Raw genomic sequence first — 13894 nt, 5'->3', positions numbered from 1 at the left:
GCTCATCTTCACTTTTACGTGATAGCTGTTTGACTTAAATGGGTTGTTCGCCAAAGGATTGCCCCTTGGGGAATGGAAAAACTGGAGGGAGGGAGAGGAAAAGCAGTACTCAGCTGGCTTAAATGGCATGTACAGTATATCTATTGGCAGGGTATTGCCAATGATCCGAGGACACTTCCAGTGCTCAGCCTTTACCACTGGATGCCACACACTGAGTTTTATGTGTTGCGTTATCCATGTCCACATAGACAAGAGAACTTTATACCACGACAGTGTTGTCAGGCAGCTCCTGGCACTGATGTTTCAACAGCAAGATATTTAAAATTTGAGAGAGATATAATAATTCATTCTCCTAATAGTCAACATACTTGGAGAGCTGGTAATATCTTTTAAAAGGAGCCAAATGAAATTAATATCTTCTTTCTCTCTCTCTCTTTTTTCTTTTTTAATGGCTATTACATAACCTATTTTTGGTTACCCTATTGCAACAAGCTCAAAATGTACTTTTAATCAGATGTCAATCTACTAAAAATGACTTCAACTTACAGTTATGTGGTTGTATGCATATATGTATCTGAGTTCCAGTGAATTAATGGCTAATTCTACAGGCTAGCTTCAGTTTCCACTGCTGATTTTTTTTTTCCCTTGGGAGCTAAGAATATATGATGCTGTATAAGATAATGGAATGCCACTGTAATGTGTAATATATGATGCTGTATAAGATAATGGAATGCCACTGTTATGTGTAATGTCTGTCATTGTATTACATAGCTGAGGTAGGGAATGAGGAAAGATAGAGTAGAGTAGAGTAGAGTAGAGTAGAGTAGAGTAGAGTAGAGTAGAGTAGAGTAGAGCAGACCAGGTTGGAAGAGACCTTTGAGATCATCGAGTCCAACCTATCATCCAACACCACCTAATCAACTAAACCATGGCACCAAGCACCCCATCCAGTCTCTTCCTAAACACCTCCAGTGATGGTGACTCCACCACCTCCACGGGCAGCCCATTCCAATGGCCAATCACTCTTTCTGTGAAGAACTTCTTGCTAACATTCAGCCACCACCTCCACGGGCAGCCCATTCCAATGGCCAATCACTCTTTCTGTGAAGAACTTCTTGCTAACATTCAGCCTAAACCTCCCCTCAGCTTACCTGCAAAACACTGAGATCAGACAGGTTGTAGCTGGAAATACTCTGTGTACTGCTTAGATATTCTCTGTTACAAAATGGCAAATTACTTAACAAGTTCACAGTACTTAACTAAAATTGCAATCAAACATGTCAAAACTAGCATGCTCTGTGGAAGTCCAGTGTAACTACTGATGATTAATTAGTGTTGGAAACCAACAAACACTAATTCATTCTGTTTAGAGTTTTAAAGTAGCTACAATTTTGAAGAACATGTTTAAAATAACACTGCTGCTAATTTTGATATGCGACTACAGTTACACTTACAACATGCTTTTCTCTTTGGCAGCGGTTTCAGAAGCATCAACATGAGCTGTTTTCTGTCCTGGAAAGACATTACCTATCTATACATCCTCACATGCACAGCTGGATCGATTGCTGCTTTTTTAATGATATGACTGAACTTTGCAAGACCTGGATTTTGAGTGTGGAGTAATACTGGTCACACCATCTAAGAATATGTTTCCATTTGTTTTCCCAGTAAATTCCACCTTTGTGCCCACAGAGAGTAGCACACAAAATGTAGTGGTTGTAAATATGTTCAGCAACAGTTAGAATTTGGACTCTGATCCAAAGCCCATTGAAGTCAATGAAAAGACTCCTACTGAATTCAGTGTGCTTTGGCTCCAGCACTTGATTCTTTATTTAGAGCTTCTAATGATTATTCAGTGGGAAAGGCAACACTGTGAGCTTTGGGTGCTGCAGTACTATTTTTGTTACTAAAATTAAAATTAAATTTATGAAGAAATAACTTTTTTTGGGGTGGGAAAGGAAATTTGAATTTGTATAGTAAGTTTAAATTATATCTGCTATTTAACACGTAAGTAAATCAACATTTACAAACATTTATTTATAGGGAACAATACACACTTGTATAATACATACAAACACACATTCACATACAGCCTCCATGATTATGGAAATCATACTAAGAAATAAAGATATAAACCAGTAGAGACTGATACAGTGGCCAAAATGGGAGTGTCCAGGAGCATCCACGGTGCTGCGTGGTATCTGTGACACCTACGTGAGACTGGCAAATATGGCAAAGTGTCCGTCATCTATTCTTCTTAATCAGCAGTAGGAGGTCTAGTGGCATCCCCAGACCTTGTCAGATGGCATCAAGGTCCTGGTTTGAAGCAACTGAAGGAAGCTCTTATCAATAATGGATTATCAAGGGTTTGTATATTTTTTCCATAGTCATCTTATAGAACTGTTTTCCAGTGTAAGTCCAACACTTCCAGAATCTGACAAACTGACTGGTTTTAAATTTGTGGTTTCAATCACTATTTCATTAAGAGCGGAGCGGAATGGAATGGAATGGAATGGAATGGAATGGAATGGAATGGAATGGAATGGAATGGAATGGAATGGAATGGAATGGAATAGAATAGGAGACCAGACCAGACCAGCTTGGAAGAGACCTTCAAGATCATCGCATCCAACCTATCATCCAACACCACCTAATCAACTAACCCATGGCACCAAGCATCCCACCAAGTCTCCTCCTAAACACCTCCAATGATGGTGACTCCACCACCTCCCTGGGCAGCACATTCGAATAGGCAGTCACTCTCTCTGTGAAGAATTTCTTCCTACTATCCAGTCTGAACCTCCCCTGGTGCAGCTTGAGACTGTGTCCTCTTGTTCTGGTGCTGGTTGGATTCATGATGGCATTCATGATGACATATAAAATACTGATGCAATAGGCTAAATATAAAAAGAGAGAGCACACTGAAAACCACATTGAAAAAAAACAAACTAAATAAAGGAATCCCTGAATGTGTTTTCACTTAAACCACTAAAAATATGTTTACAATGAAATTTTGGCTCAACTGCCTGACTCTGTCACAGTTTCTCAGTGTTGTGGTATTGTTCTAACATGCCCATAAAAGCTAAAATTTGTCATACATAGTGCCACCCCTACCAGGAGGGGAAGTAGTCTGGTAACTTCACCTGCTCGTTAATGGCTGTTGACAGGGCGAATCTGAAGCCTGCTTTACTATCAGAAGACAGTGAAGACCAGTAGTTGTTTTTACTCAAAAGAGTCTGAACCAGCCATCATATCTTACTGAAAATGCACGTTTCTACATATTAAATTGCCTTACATGCAGCATGCTTTGTAGGACTTTTTCAGCTCATGGCAGCTGCCTCAAACAACCTTGAAAAGCTCTGTTGTGGTCTATTGGGTCACAAAATCAATCCCCCCCTCCACCCCCACCCCCCCCACTTTAAGTGCCAAAGTACTTCATTACAGTGAGTTAGTAACACAATATCCACACCATAATATGCATATTGTGCATGACAAAAGGCGAATAATTTGTAATCTCCATTTAAAATAAAAGCATAAATACCTACTGTACTCAGCAGATCTGAAATGGTCTACCAGTACATATTTAAACAAAAGTCAGTCTGCTTCTGCTCATGTGAGAGACCAAAATGATCTGTAATTTGCTGTGTAACTTGGGGGCAGGGGGGGAGGAAGTGAGATGTATAGCTATTTTTATATTTGGGGTTATTCTTACTTCGTTATTGACAAGTAATCGATAATTAGAATAAACCTTTATTAGAATAAACCAAACCAGGTTGGAAGAGACCTTCAAGATCATCGTGTCCAACCCATCAACCAATCCAACCCACCCAAACAGCTAACCCATGGCACCAAGCACCCCGTCAAGTCTCCTTCTGAACACCTTCAATGACGGCGACTCCACCACCTCCCCGGGCAACCCATTCCATAGCGCAATCACTCTTTCTGTATAGAACTTCTTCCAATGAAACATAGCTTGGGAAATTCACAAGTGAAAATCTAGGTGCAAATGAAAAGGACAAAGGGAAGAATATATATATTAAGTCTATCCCACGTGTCATCTCCCAGTAGGATGTAAATTCAGATTAGGAAGGTTACTCATCCTTCTTGAAGGGCCATTTCTGGTTCTGCCATTCACACCAAGAGTCCCTTCTTCTTGGAGAAGACAGGAACAAGATGTGGAATAACGCTGTGGCTGTCAGAAATTAGAATTAGACTGCTATTATTTCACGGCTATATCTCTTTGCTGCACTAATTCATTCCTTCTAATGCTGCTTAGCCTTTTTTGTGTCATGTTTCCTTCTTATCTTTTTGTAAGAGAAGTTCATTAGATAAAATGAAGTGTTTGTTATCAGGGGGAGAAGAAACCTGTGCAATGTCACCGCCAGTTGTAGGCAATGCTAGTGATTGCTGTGTTGCATGGCCACTGTCCTCTCCTCCTCTCACAGTCTTTCTTTGCAGAGATTTGCTTGCTCTGCCTGCTGTTTCTCACAATTTTTTGTTGATATCATATGTAAATATCATCCTTCCTTCTGTTGGATTTGCCTGGTGGTCCGCATGTAGTATGCATAATATGGAAATCTGTGCTCATTTGCAAAACCTGAAGCTATTGTTCATTGTGTTTTATGAGCCAGAATGGAGGGAAAAAATTGTTCCCAGAATGGTTCGTGTTTAAACTGGCAAAGAAAAATGATTGACGTCTACCATAAGTACTTTTGTCAAAACTTTGGCATGTTACAAGTTTGCAAAACTGTTCTAATGAACAGTGTCCATACTCACCAGATGTGCTCTCAGGACTATGCCAGATACTTGTAAAATCCTGCTGCAGTCTTAATGCCAAATGTGTAAAACACAAACAAGATAGGCTACAAATTCTGCCAGATAAATTTGGTTGGATAAAGAGTTCAGCCTAAAGGGTCAAAGAATGTAAATACTTCTAGGCAGGAGCCTACCCTTTGGCTAGTGTCAGAAAATGCAGATTATTATCTCTGTGTTCAAACACTAAATTGCCTTGTATAAATTTGCAACTTTAATACTGTTGCAGGCAGAAGTAGAAAGTGCTTCATTCAAATAAGGTTTTAACTTTGTACCTGAAAAGTAAATAAGAAAAAAAAAAATAGTACTGAATAGTTATCCTTTTCTTTCCAAATGCCCATTCCTAGCTCAGGAGCAGTATTGTTTACAGGGGGTAGAAGAAGAAGAACTAAAACTGTGTCATGAACACATTTGAGGAAGAATTTCATTCTTAAGACACCAAGACCTTGGCAGAGTTTTTTATCAATGCCTTCCCAGTTTTGAAAGAAAGATTTTCATAGAGCTTGCTAAATTCCCCAGTACACAGTAGATCTGTGCTTATGCCAGTTGCACATCTGCCCTCACTACCTGAACTCAGCAAAGAAGGTAGAGGATGCTAGTGAATGGGATCTTCGTCTAGATTTTTCAGGTATTCAGAGCAGGGAGGCTTTCTCCTCACCCTTGGCATTCAGATATGCATTTATGAACTCCTATTAAGCACCAAGTAAATTATTTTAACTAACTAATTAATCAAATATTTGACACAGTGTCTTCCACAACATCTTTCTAAACTGGAGAGATGCAGATTTGATGAGTGGACTGTTCAGTAGATGGTCATATCCAGAGGGTAGTGGGCAACAGCTTTATGTCCTGATGGAGATTGGTGACAAGTGGTGTCTCTTAAGGGTCTGTATTGGAACCAGTACTGTTTAATATCTTCATCAGTGACATAGACTGCAGCATCAAGCACACCTCAGCAAGTCTGTGGATGACACCAAAGTGAGTGGTGCGGCTGACATGTTGGAGGGATGAGACACCATCCAAAGGGACAAGACACCATCCAAAGGGACCTGGACAAGCTTGACAAGTGCACCCATGTGAACCTCATGAGATTCAACAAGGCCAAGTGCAAGGTCCTCCTCTTGGGTCAGTATCAACACAGGCTGGAGGATGAAGGAATTGAGAGAATTCCTGCAGAGAAGGACTTAGGACTTAGGTAGATGACAAACTGGATCAACAGTATGTACTCACATCCATCGTTATAGCAAGGGCTATAGCAACAGGATGAGGGGCAACAGTTTTCACCTAAAGGAGGGGAGATTTAGACTCTATATAAGGAAGAAAATTTTTTTACTATAAAAGTGGTGAAACATGAGAATAGGTTACCAGAAAAGTGGTGGAAGCTCCATCCCTGGAAACATTCCAGGTAAGGTTGGAAGGGGGACTGAGCAACCTGATCAAGCTAAAGATGTCATTACTCCCTGCAGAAAGGTTAGACTAGATGCCTTTAAAGATCCTTTCCAACTCAAAGCATTCTATGATTCTATGGGTTTGTTAGTTCAATTCTTTTTTGGGGTTGCACTCCTTTCAGGACTGGTATGTTAGTAGCAGAACATCAGGACTTTGCTTCTCTTGGTTCCAGGAAGCAGGTGATACATGTTTGTGGACCCAAGGAAAAGCTGTTACACAAACTGAGGGTCTTTTTATTTCATTTCCCTGAGAAAGTACTGTAAAATTTAACTTGATTATTACCACTTATCAACCTCTCACCAATCATCTAAACACAGATTTTAGATCTGTGTTTAGATACCTGCTTGAATGGTCTCAAAAACTGGCCCAAGAAAATATACATATAAAATATACATATATTATTTAGTGATATTTGTTTGCAGTGATTACTCGCCCATTGTCCTTCAAAAAGTAAAACTAAAGCTCATGGTTTTTATTATGGAGACTCTCTCCTATACCACCTGCCATAATGCTGGTCAAGAAGTGTCCCTGTTCCCTCTCCAGAACTGTTGCTGTACATTTTCAGAATGTAAGTGAATAAAAAAACCCAGAGCTTATTGGGTTGTGTGTCAAAATTACAAGCACAGAGGCTGGTATATATGCATGCTAATCATTTCTAGTTAAGCATGAAGTTAATTTACAGAAGAAGATTTACATTATTTTAATGGCATTCTCTACAAATAAGATTCAATTATTTCAGTTTGGTCTTGATGCCTTTTATGTTTTGCTTGTTTTGAAATGTGTATTAATTTGCTTTATCAATAATATGAAAAACTAATGGAGCTCTTATTAAGGTTAAAAACACCTCAGAGAAGTCATCACTTGACAGCTTTTGTTTTATTGCTATCATTACAATGAAGTTGTCATCACTGGCAAAATAATTGCTTTCTTTCTACCCTGGAATGTTGCTTTCCTGCTCTTGTTTCTGGAAAGGAGCATTTGGAATCTGTCCTTCAGAGCTCCATGGAAGCACTAGCAGAACAGCGCAGAGGTATGAATGCTACCCATGTGTCCTCCACGCCTGCATTTCTGGGACACTCCAGCTTCCTCCTCAGCACCAGAACACGCAGACACATACACACTATATGAGCTCCTGGGTCACCAGGACAGCTCTGCTAGGCACTCACCACCCCCCTGCACACTGTGACTCTTCTTGCCCTGGTACTAACCCTGACTGTCCTTGGCCCGATCTCTTCCAGAGCTCAGGTGGACTCACTGGGCAAAACAGCATGATGAGTCTCATGATGTTTCTTTTGAGAGGTCTAATCCTTCAGACTTCACAAAAGCAATTTTCCTGTTTATTTCAACAGAAGTTGTATCTGAAGACAAATGGCAGGATAATACCTGCTTGAAATATAAGTGAACAGCAGCATCAGATCAAGTGAGTAGTAAGAAGAGACTGGAAAGAAAATGATGATGGAGCAAAAATATCCCAGCATCTCCAACCTTTTCATCTCAGATTGTTTGTTTAACAATGAAGAGGGTGTCTCTTTGGTTAATGCAATTTAGTGTTAATTCTTCAGAGAGGAGAAAGGGCCCTTTCACAGCTGTATCAACAGTATCTACTCTCTTTTTTAAAAAAATAAATAATAATAGCAGCTGACTTGACATGTCAAGCATCACATATTTGGCCATGAGAGCAAAGTATGAGCTGTGCTGGCCGATAGCACAGACTTGGAACAACGCCACTGAAAACTGGCCTGTAAACTGATGCTACCTTATTTTTTGGATTTTAGGAAGGCTAGCTGAGATTTAACAGCAATGAAGAACTACCACATTCCTGATAGATATTTATTTTCTTGTTACATGAGATCCGTGCATGAAGAGGAAAAGAGTAAATGAACATCAGGTTTACATCATCGCTGATAGGAGAATGATTGATCGCCCATTAAATCACATACAGAGCTGGTAACAGCACACGAGGTAGTGTTAAAGTAAAATGTTTGGTATTCTTTACTCTAATTAAACATGGAAATAATATGATGCAGTCTGTATTGTAAATGTTATTGCAGATTATAGACCTAGAGGAGAGGTGTTATGCCACCTTTATAGCCTCCAGTTCCTGGAGACTGTGACTTAGAGTTGCCTCAGGGCTGCCCTAAATTACACCAGTTGGTAATGACTCCCAAAAGGCTGCTATGCATCCAGTGGTTGCTGGAGTGTAAAGTGCTTTGGCTATGCCAGCAGCCCATCATTTCACAATGGAGGCTGAGAGCAGCTGGCATAGTGCTTGGAGGAAATCCCCAAGTAGTGGTTTAAGACATTTCTCTAACACTTTTTGTCATGAGAGTGATATAAAATAAAGGCCAGATTTCACAAACACACAGGGGCTTTTTCTTTTTTTATTTAAGCATCTGTAGCCATGGGTTGATAAACTTGGAGATGAGGTTTTCTATAGGATTTCAGAGCAGGTATCAACCTAATGTTCCTTCAGCTTGGCAATATTCCAGAGCTCTGTCCTAGCCTCAATTCCCTGCTCAGTAGCACTGCCTGTGCTGTGCAGCACCGCTGGTTGTCAAAGGCATACTCCTGATTTACATCTGTGTTAGCAAAAGGAGAACTAGACTCACCCCTACACATGCAAGTTTCTCAGTTTGAGCTCATGGTCTAACCTTCACTGAAGCTGCTAACGCTGCCAGCTGAGTTCATGCATCTAGAAGATCTTTTGAGCACATGTAAATCTAGCTCCTCCAAAAGCTCAGCCAGTTCAGGCAGAGTGATGTATACACTGGGCTTTATGTACAGGGTATGGATGGGCCCAGCCATTCTTACACAAATATCTCCAAAATCAGCCATTAAATTGTTATTCAGTATTGGCAATTTGGGACATTTGGATTTCATGTATCTTCCAGAAGCTCAAGTCAACATCTTGAAGACAATATTGGCTGTTGGCAGTAGAGATTCACGACTCACAAACTAAGCTAATGAAGTCCAAAACTCATGACAATGTTTTCAAACCTCGGAGGCAACAAGCCACCATTTATGATCTCACTAAGATTTCTATGAAACACAGGGGGAAATAAAGTAATTGACAGACCTTCTGGGCATCTATAGAAAGGACTGGTGTAGTTCTCACACAGTTATCAGTTCTCTATCAAAGCTCTCTTAAAAGAAAATAAAAGGTCCATGATGCCAAACAACATCAATGAGGAAGTCAATTTTCTGGATAGGTGAAATGTTCCTGGATGTGAACTCATAAAAGACTGACTTTCGTTTAAGTGGAGAAAGATGAGTGTGCATGCAAGGACTGAACTGTAACCTTCCTAAAGGGGAGCAAAATGTAACATCCCCCTTCCACTAAGTCTCTCCTTTGAGCTAGTTCTGGCTAGCAGATCTCTATGGTGGCAAAGAGTCAAAAGGAGAAGGGATACATGAGGTAGCATCAAATTTGTCTGTTCTCTAACTGTACATCCTTCTGTGAAAAGAGAGAGCACTTCTGCCTTCTTCAGTGTCCTGTATACATTAACAGGATAGAATCCCAAAAGAAATTGAGGAAAGGGGATTAGAAGACCATAGAAAGAATCATAATAAAGTGGTGAGAGAGAGAAATCATCTGGCCCATTATTTTGCCTGAAAGCAGGGTGTACGTCAGCTAAGTAAATTCTGATAGCCTTCTGTCACTCTATTTTCTTAATTATTCAATGATTTTTGGTAGTGGTAGCACCTGATACTATACTCTAAGCAATCCATTCTAGTGTTTAACTACTATTTCTGATATAATTAAGCTAGAACTAACATAAGCCAAATACAGGAAGTCCATCACAGCCTTAATATGCTTCTTCCATTCACTGGATTGTTTCTGGAGTTTGGAAAGAAGCCTAACTTTCATTTTTTTAGTGGCTTGTACCCGGGCCCAAAGTTCTGGTCTCTTTAGCAAACCTAGCTTAACTCCTTAGAAGCAAAGATTTGGCTCCACATTTCTGCTGAAGCTGGAATACAGTACTTAAAGACAGGAAGCTCTCTTTCTATAATGTAAAACCAACAGATTTTTGTCTCCTATGTACTTTTAAAATTTGTTCTTGAAGGCAGAAAGACAGGGATGGATAAATATGTAATTAAAGAGAGCTGAAGCAGGGACAATAATGAACAAATACCACTATTTTTGTCATACTTCTTGAAGAAAGCTGAGGTGGAGGTGTAGAAAATCAGTTACAGTGATGCACTTCACTTAGCATGGGAGTTCATGCAGTGCAAAGAGCTTAATGTGTGCAGCTGAGCTGGGCCTAATGGACATCAGTTGTTATCTGTGGAAATGGAGTATGTTAGAAGCAGTCTGGCTACTGTACCCATCTGTGATGGCTAGTGGGATTTTTGACGAGCGAGTGACCTTTTCTTACTCATTTTGCTCAATTTTCTCCCAATGAAAGCCATCATCTGACTGGTCCACCCATCTCTGTATTGTGCAGTCTAAACCCATTGGTGAGGGTTTATTGAGATGGAGGAGGGAGAAGGGAAGTCTGCAAGCATAAAGCTGTGGCTGGCAAGCGAGGGGAGCTGCTGAAAGTCCTATGCACTCAAGCAGCACCCACAGTTTAAAATAGCTTTTAAAATAGCTATTAAATTGGTTTTGTAATAGTTTTTTTTAGTAGCTTTTATAGTTATATGTATGCATATATACATATAGAACATTCTACCTTTTCTTTTTTCCCCTCCCAAGCAGCTAGAAACTTCAGTAGATCTGTTAACAGGTTAGAAGAGACCTTTACATGCTGTCTTACACTACACAGAGTGAAAAACCATTTCACATTGTGCCTCTCATCTCTACTTGTCCCACAATAGTACCATGCATATTGCAGTCAAATCCACAGGAGATTAACCCCACCAATACACCACCAACTGCTGTAGCTTTTGCTAGCTTTGCAGACTGTTTTATAGTTAATACCCCCCAGCACCTTCATGGCCCTTTTAGGACACCAAGCATAGGGAAACAGATCTTGTTCTCATTAGAAGTAGGGACTTCTGGGGCTCTGCCCTACCCGAGAAGGTTTGAAAGTGGGGAAACAGACTCCTTATATTTTTTTTTTTCACCCCATTGTGCATATATATAAAGGTCAAACAGAATGTAATTTATTTCTATGGAGGCACGAGCAGTTTTACAGACCTGTCTCTTGAAACAAACATTCTACTTAGAAAGAAACTGCAAAATCTACTGTAATTCATTGTAAACTTGCTGTTTCTTAAGGAAAACAATTATATCCCTGATCTAAATTGATCCAGTTTAATAGGAATCATGTTTATTAACTATATGCTTATAAAGCTCCTGGCTCATGAGGAGGTTATCAGTAACTTATCATGGAAGTTCACACAGTGAGAACTTGTTACCTGTTACTGCTGTTCCTTGCCTGTTTACACAAAAAGTCAGGCTCTCCATCACAACAATGGGAACTTTACAGGAATGTTGCTGACTCCATTTTCATTGCACAGCAAATTGCTGCTCTGCGAGGTTTAAGTACGGATAGATGGATGGATTCAAAGTCACAAATACCAAGTGGCATTCCTCCATAGAGTTGCAACAGAGGTGAAGTAGCCTGATAGCTCTGGCTTTCAAAATCTTGACAAGATGCTAGCATTTTGATCAAACATGGAAAAAAAAACAACAACAAACAAATACCACTTTTTCCAGACCATTTAGAACAAAATATTGTTTACTTTTTCTTTTCTTATATATATATATATATATATATATATATATATATACATTTATACATACATATATATGTATATATACACACATACATATACACACACACACACATATATATAAAAATTGTGGGTTTCTTATCAAATAAGATCAGCTTCAATCTTAGTTAGGTCAACATTTGATGTTATAAATGCATGAGTGTCTTTAACAAAAGGCAGATTATTTTTCAATTACATTCTGCTCCATTCTATAGAAGAAAAAAGGATTCTATAACGTTGAAGTTCTACCAACAAAACTCACCGTGACTGCAGTTTTAATGGCATACAACCATGTGGAATACTTACAGTAGACTGAATCCAGACTTAGGTGAGGGGGATGAAGAAGATCCAGGAGGTGAATTTCAAGTCTTGGGGTTTAGAGACAGCCCTTTTCAACAGGCACAAGTAAGCAGCATTTAATCGGATAGGTTGTTTCCATCAGGAGGGAAGATCTGTGTTTGGAAATGCTCATTTTGGGGTGGGACGACACATGACACAACATTTTGAGGGGATTGTGAGAAAAATGTTTGCCAGCCTGAGTGAAGGAAAGATGCTGTTTATTTTCCCAGGAGTCCTGCAAAAGGCTGCTTGGAAAGTGCAGTGATTTTTTGACAAATTGTCAAAATCTTTGAGGTGGCTCTGACGCTGTCAGAGCATTTTTCTCTCACCTCACAGAAAGCTTTTCAACTCCTCCTATCTTAAAAATCCTAACAGTAAAAAATCATCAGGTATTCTTTTGCTATTTTAAATGGCTATTGTTCCACTGCATTTAATCATTAAAGAACCAGAAGGGACACATTTCACTGAAAAATGTTCATCTGACCCTCCGTAAACAGCAACTTGAAGCATTTTAACAGGCTCCTCAAACTGGGCAGAAACGAAGCAGCATCTTGTTTGAAGTACACTTTCATATTGTATTGTTTATGTTGATCGCTGAAGTTCTTTGCTGTACATTGTTATTTATGACAATTGAGTGTCGAACATCTTCGATTCAACAAAGTGCTTTCATTCTACAGCACGGGAATAAAGCAATCAAAGCTGAGGTGACTTGACTGATTTCGTTTAGAAGGTGGATTCCAGCAGGCGTATTAGCATTGAAGTAGAAGGGAGGGGGAGGGAAAGGATGGAGCAGGTAACTAAGGGATACAAATTAAAAAGGATGAGAAATCCGGGAAAGAATCCTGCTGACAGTGGGGACTATATGAGAAATTTGCCAGAGTCACTAAAGCCATGGGAAGAAATTGCAGGAATCCATCCAAACAGAAAGGCAAGAATTCTGTACAGAAGTTTCATTACTTTTTGGGCTGCTTTTGTTTCTGGGGAACATGCAAGAAAACATCGATGCTTCAAGCCTCTTGGCCCCCAAGCCAAAATATATGCATGTTTGTAAAATACTTTCATTGTGTTTCCTACGCTATTTCAAAGTTAAAAACCAAACCACATAATGCTTGTTATAAATGTAAAATGAGTCAAATGCCAAAGCAATCAGGGTTAATGTGGCATTACAATGAAAAATAAATAACTAGAAATAGTATGGGGTTGTACCAGTAGTAGCAGGCCTGTCCCCTGCCTCAGTTCTTAAAAACATCCTGAGTGTGGTTGCACTGAGATATTGCCTAAACATTATATATTTGTGTTTATATATATATGTATATATATATATATGAAAATATAATTATCCAAAATATATCAACCCAGGTATTAGATATATAAAGAAATTAATGAATCAAACCCTTAGTGCTGATTTTATGGGAAATGTAAAAAAGGAAAAATGAACTGCTCTTTTCAAAACCAGGTTTAAAGTTTCTATTTGGCTAGAAGTGAGTGCAGGAGAAGAATTCAAGGTCTAAGGAAATCTGTTTTCTAACTATTCTAGGAAGGCTTTAAGGGACTGAAACAGGTTTAGAAACTCTAA

Source organism: Melanerpes formicivorus, unplaced genomic scaffold (genome assembly GCF_026170545.1).
Source record: "Melanerpes formicivorus ecotype bairdi unplaced genomic scaffold, bMelFor1.0.p_v2 SCAF_12, whole genome shotgun sequence".
Classification (NCBI taxonomy): domain Eukaryota; kingdom Metazoa; phylum Chordata; class Aves; order Piciformes; family Picidae; genus Melanerpes; species Melanerpes formicivorus.
Note: the sequence above shows the minus strand (reverse complement) of the source record.